The 14,014-nt window shown below is 42.1% G+C and overlaps 1 protein-coding gene across 5 annotated transcripts in view; it reads left to right on the top strand.

The window, feature by feature from the left end:
• The window catches only part of ZBTB20 (zinc finger and BTB domain containing 20), a 288,208-nt gene that overhangs the window by 229,678 nt on the left and 44,516 nt on the right, over positions 1 to 14,014 (top strand). For 4 of the 5 annotated variants that reach the window (XM_060099876.1, XM_060099879.1, XM_060099877.1 and 1 more), the window contains one exon: positions 10,153 to 10,253. The gene's annotated coding sequence lies outside the window, so the exon portion shown is untranslated. Of the gene's footprint in view, positions 1 to 2,895; positions 2,938 to 10,152; positions 10,254 to 14,014 lie in introns of those variants that run through there. The other variant, XM_060099880.1, reaches the window with a different exon arrangement.

The raw sequence follows: 14,014 nt of genomic DNA, 5'->3' as shown, positions 1-14,014 counted from the left end.
AGTACTGTTATGAAGTACTAATAGTACTACTATTTTTTTCTGTCTTCAAGTACAGAAAAAAAAAAAAGATATCACTGATGGAACCAAAGGGAAGGATAGAGATCAGAAGTAGAGAGGATAAACTCCAAGATAGGAGGAGAATGTAGAAAAAGGTAAAGATATATCTTGAGGAAACAAAATGATAAAACTTTAGAGATATTGGAGAAGGAGATGAGAGCCAGTGAGCTTACCACACTGGATGCTGTAGATCCTCTTACTAATGTAGGAGGCAAGGTCATCAACTGAAAAAGAGAATGAAGAATGAGACTTGATAAAGTAAAACGTATGAAGAAAAACTACTGCAGGCTTGTACTCAGAAACAACACTGAGCAAGGAGTAAGGGTACAGATGGCATGCATGTGCAGGGTTTCGTACTGAGAGTGGGAGGGAATGGTGAGTGGTGATATGGATTCATAACTGAATAACGTAAGAAGAGGCCCTGTACATAGAAGCCCAGGGGAGCAAGGAAATCTGGAGAGTTGTTGAGAATAGTGTTGAAATGGTTGATCATGGGGTAAGGTCAGACTGGACAAAGACTTCCGGTGAAGCCAGCAAGAGCCTACTAATGGACCAGGTGAAAAGAGTAGGTTCCTTAGGCATTAAGGAAGGGGAATTATCAGGCTGGGGTTAGAACACTTGAGGTCAAATGTGAGGCCTCAAAAGAGTAATTTGGAATGAGAATGAGGGCTAAGAAGTAGCTGAAAAAGATGATGATAAAAGTCTGTCGAAAAAAATGGTAATGGGTTTTAGGTTGACATATTAATGAAAGTAGGGAGGGAAAACATAAATCAAGCATAGAAGGTTTTGGAAAAGTTTAAAAAAAGATTGAAGAAGGCATTAGTGGACCATGATGGAGAATCTAATACCATAAGCCTATGATGAGGACCTCAAATAAACCGCAGCGGAATGAAGGCAGGAGATCAGTTGTTTAGTGATCACAGCTTGGTGTAGGTTAAGCCCCAAAGCATTGTGGTTAAAACCTGGCCCTAGAGCCCTGCTTTGTTACCCTCTAGCTTCATGATCTATGGCAAAAAAAAAACTTCACCTTTCCTAAACATCAGCTTCCTCATCTATAAAATCAGAATATAATTCCTATCTCTGAAGAGTGAATGTAAGAGATAAAGTTAAATAATGTATAAAAAGTGCCAAGCACAAGACTTGCTGCACAGTAAGCATTTAATACAGGTAGCCAGATTACTGTGGAGGTGATGAAAGCAGGAAGAGGGAAGTGATTTTCACTTTGGAGACAGTGACAATGTGTTCTTCTGGCTAATGCCATTTTGATGTTTCTCCATTTAGCCACAAATGTAATGATTATGTCCAGAAAACATACTCAGTGCGAGGGGCAAAGTATAGATAACTCTGATATAACACCAAATAACATGCTGCACCCTAAATTGTTCTCATGTTGGAATCCGCATTATGGAGGTTAAAGTGACCTTATGACCAGGTCCTGCGGCAGCCTTTTTGGACCGGAAGATTCCAGTATCAAATGACTTAGAGAAGGGGTTTCCATCACCGGGTATTCATTAAAACCAGAAAAAGTATCATCATATCATGTATAAACACTTATATATGTGTGTATATGCATATGTATGTGTGTATGTATATATCTTTATCTATATATCTATCTCTCACCTGGTCCCAAAGATCTCTTATTTTAAAAACAAAAATCAACTGTTCCTGACAACACTAAGGCTCCTGGGATGTGCAGTTCTTATTAACAGAGTTTATGAATTGTCAAAGAGGAATCAAGATCCCTGTAGAGAAAATTAACGTAGATTTAAAGGGACAAACAGTGAGTGGGACCTTCTATTGGCAGGGCTATCCCAGGGGTCCTCAGGCCACCAGAGGTACTCCTTCTGGACATGGGTATTAACTAGTGGTTAATTAAGGAGCTAAAATTTTTTTAAGTAAAACATTTCTTGTAGCATCAAAAAGCTGAAGATGGGGTTCCTGATTAGTTTTTCTGGCCATGATTGGCGCCTTATTCATTAAATGGTTTTCTCATCAGTTTCCAGGGAGGTGGGTTTGGTAATATAGACTTGGGAATTTGTTTCAGGTAATTAGTTAAAAAGTTAAAAGTCAAACAGATTTCTTTAACAGGTTTAGTGGTTTAACAGGTTGATGAGCTACTTAATTCCCACATCTTTCTTCTCAGGGGACTATTAGAGTTTTAAAGGACTTTTAAAATCATAAAATTCACCTCCTTTTCTTACAGATGAAAAAGCTGAGCCACCTAGTGGTTAAATGACTCATCCAAGGTCATGCAGCTAGTTCTATGATTTTGCTCTTTCTTTCCTTACTCTTACTTCTTTTTAACGCTCTCCTTTTCTCTTTCACCAACATTCTCTGCACTCACAACCATCTCTCTGTTGATTATTTCTTGCATTTATCCTTGCTTTATGAAATTTCCTGTGCCTCAAATTATGAGCTAGTGGGTCTTTGCCAATTAGTAACCCCTCACCACTAATTCATCACTACCTTTGGGGCGAAGAAAGGAGGGAAGTGGAACAATTTTAAATTTACTGTGATCTTTGAGACAGCTTTCTCTACACCTGGGAATCGCTGTTAGACAGTTAAGGTTAGTAAAGCTCATTGAATTTCTCAGAGGAAAGGTGTTATTTGAATTATTACCAGATACTATTGTTAAAAATAACAATAATGGAAAAAAATAGGAACTTCATATGATAGAGACATTATCATTTTAATTTCCAGTTGTGGGATCTAGAAATAATTTTTTTTCACAATGTGCTCTGTGCCAGAAACTCCTTGAATTATGTCTAATGCCCGATGACTTGACAAACTGGCCCAATCAGAAGCCAGGCATGCCGTGTGAGCTGTTAGCCAAGTTTTTCTGCTTGAACTGCTCCTTTGAAAACAACCCTCAGTAGGAAGGTGAGTGTCAGACATAGGACCTGTGGTACCAGATCAGTGTCATCAGCATCACCTGGGAGCTTGTTAGAAATGTAGAATCACAGACTCCATCCCCAGGCACGCTGAATCAGAAATCTTGGGTGATTCATTTGTTCATTAGTTTGAGAAAACCAGTACAAGGCATCCTCATCTTCAAATAGAAAGAAGCTAGGAAGGAGTTATACTTAGTGATAGTTTCTGAAAGAGTTCCTTCACCTGAGGTCTGTACTCCCAGTTCTTTCAGTGACTCTGAACCATTATGGAAATAACATAAACCTCTTTCTTGTGCTGAAATCACAGTGGGAACTAGAAATGTGTCCATACTGTGTTGGAGCAGTTGTTGTGTAGTAAAAAAAAAGCACAGATTTCGAGTCAGAAAGATCTGGGTTTGAATTCTGACCTCACTACCCACAGCTTTCTAATCTTGGAATGGTTCATTAAGCATTCTGAGTCTCACTTTTCCACATCTGTAAAATGGGTATACTAATACCTACAGCATGACATTGCTGTGAGGATTAAATAAGAATGAACTTACACATAAAAATACCTCATGCAGTCCCTAACAACATTTAGACATCTAACAAATTATTGTTACTATTACCTTCTTCATAAGCCTTTGTCAGAGAAGCCCCATCTGTCATTTTAGAATGATTTGGTGTGATTTCCAAAGGGGAATGGCCATACTGAAATGAGATCTCTGCTGAAAGTTCCTCGCAGCAATCTGTGGCAGTGTGTTACATAACAGCTCTGCTCTCTAAGGGCTTCCGAGACAGATCTGCAGAGCTGTCAACAATACAGCAGTCTGGAATGGAAATGACCCACTGTCTCTTCTGCCTCTGGCACCATTCAGAACCTTGCCAGCTGGGCTCCCAGGGCAGAGTCTTTATTACAGTGATGATGTAAGTGGCAGAGAGAATAGCTGGATTTCCAGATTCTGGGGAAAATGTATGACCCCAGCAGCCTTTTACCTTTTGACTTAAAAACTGAGTACACTGGATACGGACGCCATTGAAAAAGGATAAATGTGAAACCTCATAAAGTCATTTTCACTGAGTCTTTTTAGAGTATAACTACTCTTTAAGTAATGAAATATGACACACCGTGCAATAGTTCTAATTAAAAACCCTCGGGTGTGTGCTAAGGCAAGAGGGAAATAAGAAGAAGGAGAGAGGTGACAATTTGCCCAAAAGTGAAAGGAAAATCATAGCGAGAGGATGTGGAGCTGAGAAAGAGGAGTGTGATTAAAGGACAGAAAGATTATGTCTCCATTTAATTATAAAATGCACAATTGAAATCGAATGTTAGACATACTTAAAATGTACACTTATGTAATTACACAATGGGTGTGTATGCTTCCAGGTGATTTTTCACTGCAATGTACTAGACATATCGACCAGTGATTTCCTTTATCATTTTAATGTAGCTGCCAAGGGAAGAAAAGAGAAGGAAGCTCTGTCTGGTGAAGGGTTGATAACTGTCCAGCCATGTGGTGGTTTAGTAAGAACTATGAGGAACTCTTGGGCTTCCCTGGTGGCGCAGTGGTTGAGAGTCCGCCTGCCGATGCAGGGGACACGGGTTCGAGCCCTGGTCTGGGAAGATCCCACATGCCGCGGAGCAACTAGGCCTGGGCGCCACAACTACTGAGCCTGCACGTCTGGAGCCCGTGCTCCGCAACAAGAGAGGCCGCAATAGTGAGAGGCCCGCACACCAAGATGAAGAGTGGCCCCCGCTTGCCGGAACTGGAGAAAGCCCTCGCACAGAAACGAAGACCCAACACAGCCAAAATAATTAATTACTTAATTAATTAATTTAAAATGAATATCTGCTTATAAAAAAAAAAGAAAAGAACTATGAGGAACTCTTGAGCCCAATTTGCTCTTTACATGGGTGTTACTATTTAATGGATCTCTCAATGCATAGCATGTCTCCACCATACTGGCCAAAGAGAATATAATGACCAGTACCACGTTTCTCCTCTGGTGAGTAACAGTGAGTAAGGTGCTCACCTGGGGGAGACAGGTGAAGTCTTGTAGGGCCGGAGGCTAGCAGTTAAGAGCTGAGCTTTTCTGGACAAGTAAAATCTACTGAGATCCCCTGGAAAAGTCTGTTTTCCTCACCTAGGTAAACACTGTTATCCCCACAACGTGTTTTGTTGGGCTTTACATCTTCAGGAGAAAGAAAATGATTCTGTTTGAGAATGAGGATAGAGAGGAGATTAAACCATTAATGTTTCGTCTACCACAAGAGAAGAACAAGGGATGAAAATTAGAACAGACCTGGAAGCAGTCATCTATCCTTTTCTACGAGTAGATTGGTGATATAATGAAAGGAAAATAAGTAAAAATTTAAACAAGCCTATAGGATAAATACTGGGCAAAGCGAGGTGGGAAAAGATTTATTGGTGTGGCATAATAGCAAGATTGCCAATAACCTATGTTTCTGTAAGATGAATTTAACCATAGAATTACCATAGCATGTTCTCACCAAGAACTTCAGCTGAACCCACTGCTTTTCCAAAGTGTGAGAAATTTCTTCATTCTGCTTTTTCACCCTGAGTTGAATCACCCCAGTGGTATTTGCAATATTGTCACAGTTGTTTCTGCTGGTAATGCTAAAAAGTTTGCTTCCTTGTTCTTTAAATCCACCCTCATTTTTTAAACATCAGTTAACTATAAAAGGACATTTATTAGTTTGATTTATTGAAGTGAATAAGTGAAACAAAGTTTTTCTTTTTGTGGAACCCAGTGTATCCTTGCAGGCTATGCACCCAACCCCTTACCCTCTCTGGTCTGGTCACTGCTGATGGTCTGCTGGGTCTATTGGTGCCAAGCAACACTGGTAGATATTCAGAGATTTGTGACCTTTTCTATCAATTGTCGTTGCTCAGCTGCTAGTAAGGATGTGGCCTTGAGCAAGCCAGTTCCCTTGATGTCCTCATCTGAAAAAAGAGGGGCTGGAGTAGGTGAGCTTCAGGGTCTTTCCAGTTCACTCTCAGCTTCCATGACTCTAAGCAAGCATCTTGATTGCTTTTATTTTCTTTAATAAACTTTTTATTTTAGAACCTTTTTAACTTTTTACTTTATATTGGAGTATAGTTTATTAACAAAGTTGTGAAAGTTTCGGGTGTACAGGAAAGTGATTCAGTTATACGTATACATGTATCTATTCTTTTTCAAATTCTTTGCCCATTTAAGTTGTTACATAACGTTGAGCCGAGTTCCCTGTGCTGTACAGTAGGTCCTTGTTGGTTATCTATTTTAAATATAGCAGTGTGTACATGTCAATCCCAAACTCCCTAACTATCCCTCCCTCCCCACCCTTCTCCCCTGGTAACCATAAGTTAGTTCTCTAAGCCTGTTTTGTAAATAAGTTTATTTGTATCATTTCTTTTTAGATTCCACATACAAGCAATATCATACATTTCTCTTTCTCTGTCTGTCTGACTTACTTCACTCAGTATGACAATCTCTAGGTCCATCTGTGTTGCTGCAAATGACATTATTTCATTCCTTTTAATGGCTGAGTAGTATTCCATTGTATATATGTACCACATCTTCTTTATCCATTCCTCTGTTGATGGATATTTAGGTTGCTTCCATGTCTTGGCTATTGTAAACAGTGCTGCAATGAACTGTATCCTTTCGGACCATGTTTTTCTCTGGATATATGCCCAGGAGTGGGATTGCTAGATCATATGGTAGCTCTATTTTTCGTTTTTTAAGGAACCTCCATACTGTTCTCTATAGTGGCTGTATCAATTCACATTCCCACCAACAGTGTAGGAGGGTTCCCTTCGCTCCACACTCTCTCCAGAATTTATTGTTTGTGGATTTTTTGATGATAGCCATTTTGACTGGTGTGAGGTGATATCTCATTGTAGTTTTGATTTGCATTTCTCTAATAGTTAGTGATGTTGAACATCTTTTCAGGTGCCTCTGGTCCATCTGTATGTCGCCTTTGGAGAAATGTCTGTTTAGGTCTTCTGCCCATTTTTTGATTGGGTTGTTTGTTTTGATGATTTTAAGCCTCATGGGCTGTTTTTAAATTTTGGGGACTAATCCCTTGTCAGTCACATCATTTGCAAATATTTTCTCCCAATTTGTGGGTTGTGTTTTCGTTTTGTTTATGGAAAGACCTTAAAGCTCATCTACCCCAACCCCTCATTTTTCAGGGTGGTTTCCTTTGCTGTGCAAAAGCTTTTGAGTTTAATTAGGTCGCATTTGTTTATTTTCGTTTTTATTTCCATTACTCTGGGAGATGGATCAAAAAAAAATATTGCTGCACTTTATGTCAGAGAATGTTCTGCCTATGTTTTCCTCTAAGAGGTTTATAGTGTCTGGTCTCACATTTAGGTCTTTAATCCATTTTGAGCTTATTTTTGTGTATGTTATTAAAGAATGTTCTAATTTCACTTTTTTACATGTAGCTGTCTAGTTTTCCCAGCACCATTTATTGAAGAGACTATCTTTCCCCTATTATACAGTTTTGCCTCCTTTATAATAGATTAATTGACCATAGGCATGTGGGTTTATTTCTGGGCTTTCTATCCTGTTCTATTGACCTATATTTCTATTTTTATACCATTACCATACTGCTTTGATGACTATAGCTTTGTAGTATAGTCTGAAGTCAGGGAGCCTGATTCCTCCAGCTCCATTTTTCTTTCTCAAAATTGCTTTGGCTATTTGGGGTCTGAATCAGCAGACATCAGCTGAGCACTAATCTGTGTGCAAGGCATTGCACACTATGGGTACAAAGTAAAAAGCACACAAAGTAAAAATGGCCTCTGCCTTCAAGAAGCTTAAGTGGGGGGAGACAAATTACACAAATAATTATTAGAGTCCATAGAACGTGGGAAGGGAGTGGTGCAAAAAGTGCTTAAGGATTTGAGAAGGGCACTTTCCTTTGGAAAATGTCTCATAAGTGAGGTGGTGTTTGGATGACCCCTAAAGAAGCTCTATGTAGACATTGGGAAAGGGGAGGAAAGACCATGCCCATGGTGGGAACAAGTGGGACTTCTGCAGTATAGAATGCACTGTAGAAAAAAAGAGTAAGAAATTAGATTGGGGCTATATTGTAGGAGCCTAGAATGCCAAGCTGAGAAGTTTGCATTTAATCCAGTAAGCAAAGAGCAAAGGAGTAATGTGTTTAGAATGGTACTTTAGCACAGTAAATGTAGTGTTGTTGTGAAGGATGGACTAGAGGTAAAGAGGATCTGGGGGAAGGGAAGCCGGTTAGGAGGCACTCACAGAAGTCCAGGCAACAGGTGATAAAAGGATAAATAGGTGTTGGGATAAAAAGTGAGTATTGATTCACAGCCTGAGTAAAAATCACAGGAGTTGGCAGCTGATTGGATATGGGAAATGAGAGAAAAGGAGGAACTAAAGAAGACTCCTCAATTGTAGGCACAAGTAACTGGACAAAGATGGTACCAGTAGCAGGAAATGGGAAGGCTGGAGAAGCAATATATTTTGAGGGAAGGGCAATGAATTCTGCTGGAAACTTTCTGAATTAGAAGTGCCTGTGCAGTGTATGATGGTGACGTGAGCTTCTCTGAGTTAGAGGCCCCATCTTATTCATCTTTTCTAGGTGCCTAATAGAGTCTATGTAAACAATGAATGAATGAACAAACAAGCAAATGAATCAATGAACCAATAACCAGCAGTTATTTAGAATGCAGGTCTGGAGCTCTGTAGACAAATGAGAACTAAAGATAGTCATGTGGGTGTTCTCTATGGAGAAGTGACTGTTGAGGCCATGGAGGGTGGCTGTGTAGGCAAAGCTTGAGGAGAGAGAGAGAATCTTGAGGCCTGTCTGCATTTAGGAAACAGGAGAGAAAAGGCAGGCCAGTGAAAGGGCAGAAGAGAACTGAGAGTGGGAAGTCTGGATGGTGCAGCGTCCCAATGAGAAGGCAGGAGAGTTTCCGGAATACAGTGGTCATCAGGGCGCAGTGCGGCCAAAGGGGAAAGTCCTGGGAAAAGACCTGTGGGCCTGAGGCTCTGAGACAGACAAGGGTCCATTCTGTAGCCCCTGAGGCTGAACTCCTCGGGGTTAGAGGATATGGCAGAAAACAGAGGCTGTAGTAAAGGGTGGAGAGAAGGCAAGAGCTCAGATACATGGCCAGGTCAGTGGGCGTTTTTAAGATAGGCAAGAATCTCAGTATGGAGTTTCCTTAAAAAACTTCAAATAGAACTACCATATGACCCAGCAATCCCACTACTGGGCATATACCCTGAGAAAACCATAATTCAAAAAGAGACATGTACCAAAATGTTCATTGCAGCTCTATTTTCAATAGCCAGGAGATGGAAACAACCTAAGTGTCCATCATCGGATGAATGGATAAAGAAGATGTGGCACATATATACAATGGAATATTACTCAGCCATAAAAAGGAATGAAATTGAGCTATTTGTAATGAGGTGGATGGACCTAGAGTCTGTCATACAGAGTGAAGTAAGTCAGAAAGAGAAAGACAAATACCGTATGCTAACACATATATATGGAATCTAAGAAACAAAAAGTCACGAAGAACCTAGGGGTAAGACGGGAATAAAGACACAGACCTACTAGAGAATGGACTTGAGGATACGGGGAGGGGGAAAGGTAAGCTGTGACAAAGCGAGAGAGAGGCATGGACATATATACACTACCAAACGTAAAATAGATAGCTAGTGGGAAGCAGCCACATAGCATAGGGAGATCAGCTCGGTGCTTTGTGACCACCCAGAGGGGTGGGATAGGGAGGGTGGGAGGGAGGGAGACGCAAGAGGGAAGAGATATGGGAACATATATACATGTATAACTGATTCACTTTGTTATAAAGCAAAAAAAAATCTCAGAGTAGCAATGAGAGAGAGATTGCGGTGGAATGAACACTGGAAGAAAAGTCCGCTGTGGCCAGGCTTCCCGTACCCTCACCCTCCACCTCAACTCCAACTCAGGATCACACCGTCAGCTCCACACTGGCGGGTGCTGTTGACAGCTTCACACCAGACAGGCAGTCAGGTGGAAACACTGAAAATGGGGCCTGGACAACGCCCTCTCCATCTCCCTCCCCTGACTCACTGTTCTCTGGTGCAAAGTGCAGGACCCGACTCTCAACCAAGTCCCACGGTTCTGGCTCTATAGAATGAGCGATCAGCATCACCTCTTCCTTTAACAGCCTTATCTTCGTTTGTTCCTTGTCTGATCCAGATGCAGCCGCTCTCTGCTCCCTGCCCCAATGAACATCTGCACTAGGCCCAAGCCTTGGAGTGATTTACCTGAAGAGTGACACCATTTATTTGAAAACTACTGTGAGTACATTATGCTTCCAATGAAAGACTTCTTAGTTCACTTTGTTTAATTTTTTGTAAAAAACTCACACAATTGTAAGAGCAGATGAAATTTTAGATGCCTTCATCTCTTGGATGCGGCAAGGTAACCAGACTCAGTCCTGAAGTGCCTGCATTGGTTCTCCGCTTCCAGCCGGCAGTGAGCACCCTGGGTAGCATCGCGCCTGCCTCGCTGGGTGGCTGTGCTGAGCTGCATCTGAGCGCACCTTGCAGGGACCGGTGCTGTTCTGCTTGGTCATCTGCGCCTCTGCCTGAAGCGGTGGCAGCTCCAGCCCTATCTGTTTGCTTCTCATCACCCTTCTTTGCCACTCTGTTGAATCTCACTGCAGCTTGTCATTTCACGCCACGCTGGACACATCCGTGAGCCAGTTTTCCATGCCTGTGTCCACCTGTGATGTAGCTGCATCTCTGTGTCCCATGCTGTGGCCTCCTTGTTGTTCAAGGGGGCCAACACCCACCCTTGCAGCTGCGGGCTTCTTCAGCCACATCTCAAACCATTGTGCCCAGGTCAGCTCTGCCCTCTGGATGCATAGCTCTGAGCACTTGATTTAGTTCCCTCCACATCAGACATTCACGTAGGAGAAGTACAACCCTTGCAAGTCAAGTTGCAGAAATAAGTTGGGGTAGGAGCTATGATGCCTACAGAAAAATACTGATGAAAGAGTGACATCAAGTATTCATTGATCATTGCTAGAAGTAACAGATGAATATATGCTCTCTTTTACTAGAAAAGCCAGAAATTTAAATTACTTAGAGGCTATGCATACAAAATAATTATACATTTTAGAACAAAAACTCATTCTGGTTGTTATATTTACACATTTTCTTATACGGTGTGAGGCAGGTAACGGGATGGTGTTTTACAGACATCTCTGTTACTGGAAAATGCCAAACCTGGGAGACAAGCATCCCTCTCAGGCTTCGGGTAGGATTTTCACATTCATATTTTCTACGTCTTTAACTATTCTGGCATAAATCAAACCCAAAGGGATGAAGTCAGAGTTTTGTGTTGTTTTATTTTGCATTGCATTTTACCTTTAATGCTGTCAGTCACCTGAATTGTAATTGGTGGTGACAGATATGAAGGCAATAGGCAGGCCTGCCTGGCCAGGTTGGAGGTGGGAACCATTAGACTGATCTACAGTACCAATGCGCTCGAGGGACTGGGGACTAAAGACACGACAAAATGTCAAAAATAGAGTGTCCTCATTCCATACCCATGCAAGGAACTTGCTTGTGGAAGCACCTTCATTCGTCCTTAAGTTCAAGTGAAAGAATGCGTTAGAAATCCCCACATCTGGAGAGTTTTCTGAGTTTTTCTTCATCACAGAGTAACTATTGCCAGTGCAGGTATCACAGGCACACCAGGATGCAGCCTGGTTCCAAAGTTTCAGCCTGGTTTATCCTTTGGGAGGGAAGAGAGTCTTTGCCACTCCTACCTTCCTGTACTGCAGAGAACCCATAACCAGACCTAGAAATCAGGAGCTAAGATTTCCTAAAAATCTCCGGGAAGCCCACAAGGGAGCTGGGCTGTTTGTGCCTTTGGACATATTTCCCCTATGCAGAATGCCAGTGCCTGCATTCACGTTTTGCAGGTCCTAGAGAATGGACGAATTGAGTTCTAATCCTTGCAGCCTTTGCTTTTCAGAAACTCAGCTTCCTCACACGTAAAAGAGAAATAAACTTACAGAGACTTGATAGGTGCAAACCTTCATTCAGTAAGGTGAATATGGTATAAAAATGTAGACTAATTACAAATGTATCCCTCCCTATGGATTCACAATACCTGGGTGAAGTCTCAAGGCCTGGAGGTGGGTAAGGATTGAGTGTTAGATTTTAAAGCCTACCCACTCCCACACCACCTGCACGACTGGGCTCAGCAACCTGCCCACTTACCTGGATTGTTGCAATGACTAAATGAGATAATGTATATGTAGCGTCTGGCACAGCAGACATGAGTATATTTACTCCGCCAAGTAAAATTCACTGGGCACTTACTATGTGCCAGGCACTGTTCTAGGCACTAGGGGTGTGGCACCGAACAGAACAAACCAAAAATCCTTGCTCTCACGTAGCTTGTGTTCAGTTTTCTTCCCCCATAAATTACAAATAGACAAAAGAGGTAAATGGACACTAAGAGAGAACTGATTTCATTTGATTTGCTGTGTCTTTCCTTCCAGAAAGTATAATTGAGAAGAAAAGGGTAAAGGAAATGGAGAGGGGAAAAATAGGTATGCTTATTCATCTCCCCCTCACCCCTGACACACACACACACAAAACCCCAGAACATTCTCTGCCCTGATACATGGCCCAGGAGACCGGCCTTTCTGGACCACGTTACTTAGGCTGCCTTCTCCTCTGGCTTCCCTTTGAATTTAGGCAAAAGGAGGCATCAGCAAGAGACGTGAGAGTGGGAGGAGAGTGGGGTCAGGGTATTATGAGTCCAGCCCCTTCCCTCCTCCAGTTCTGACTAGACTTAGGGAACTCCACACCTTTCCTCGTTCCTTCAGTTTGGCAGTTTAAAGCTGAGATTAACAACCTTGCACTATTGCTAGTCCCTGGTGTATCACCATCCCTTGAGGATCCCTTACCTCCTCTGTACCCCAGTAGAGAGTCCTTTCATTAAACTCTTTTCAGTTAAAACCTCTGAGTGTGCCATCTGTTTCTTGCCAAGATCCTGACTGATACAGTGAGGGAGAAATATACTGAAAAACATTATAAATCAACCTTGCCAAGAAGTTTGAAAAATTGAGAGAATAAAATATTTTAATCATGAAAACATCTTAAATGGATCTGAGAACATTAGACCAAGCAGTGAAAGGATAAATTGTAAGAAGACGTGATAAGATAGAGTGCCAAAGGTTGGTTTCAATGAATAGACCATAGTGCTCAGGTTTGATGGGCTTCTCTAGGCCAAGTGTAGCTTGCTTGACCCTCAACTTCAAGAGGAGCTAATAGTGTAGTAGCAGCAGTGACAAACATGTGAACAGAAAGAAGGTGTCAGGGGGGTGATACGGTAAAATCAACGTGTTGAAGAAGAGTGTGCTTATCCTAGCATTCTTTCTGCCTTTGCTGCAATTACAATCCATTTGCCCCTGCCCAAATCTAGATATTAAGAAAGATAAAGGAAGTGCCTCCTTCTAGGTGAAATGATGAAAACCGCAGAACTGATGCTCTCTGTGAAAGAGCTACCCTCATGGGGCACTGACCGTGTGCCAGTGCTATGCCAGTCACTTGACTGGAAGTATCTCATTTAATCCTCACATCAGCCCTAGAAGGTATTATTATTTCCATTTTACAGATGAGGAAACTGAGGCCCAGAGAAGCAGAGGAATCTGCCTAGGGTGCACAGCTACTGATGGTAGAGCTCAGTTCTACTACCAACCCCCACTGGGGTGGTTTGTTACCACCTCCCCTTTGCCCCTCTTCCCAAACACTCTACTAAGCCTCTTGCATGTATTATTGGGAAGGAGAGCAAAGAAATAGTTACCACACCAGAATGATTGGGGTGGGGGAAGGAGTTAATGAGCAAGGTCATGGGTCAAAATTGTTATGATCCAGTGACTGAGTATTTATCAAAAAGAGGTTCTGGGCTTCCCTGGTGGTGCAGTGGTTGAGAGTCCGCCTGCTGATGCAGGGGACACGGGTTCGTGCCCCGGTCCGGGAAGATCCCACATGCTGCGGAGCGGCTGGGCCCGTGAGCCATGGCCCCTGAGCCTGCG

The sequence above is a fragment of the Mesoplodon densirostris genome, chromosome 5 (genome assembly GCF_025265405.1).
Source record: "Mesoplodon densirostris isolate mMesDen1 chromosome 5, mMesDen1 primary haplotype, whole genome shotgun sequence".
Taxonomy (NCBI): Eukaryota; Metazoa; Chordata; class Mammalia; order Artiodactyla; family Ziphiidae; genus Mesoplodon; species Mesoplodon densirostris.
This window is presented reverse-complemented; position numbering and strand designations above follow the sequence as displayed.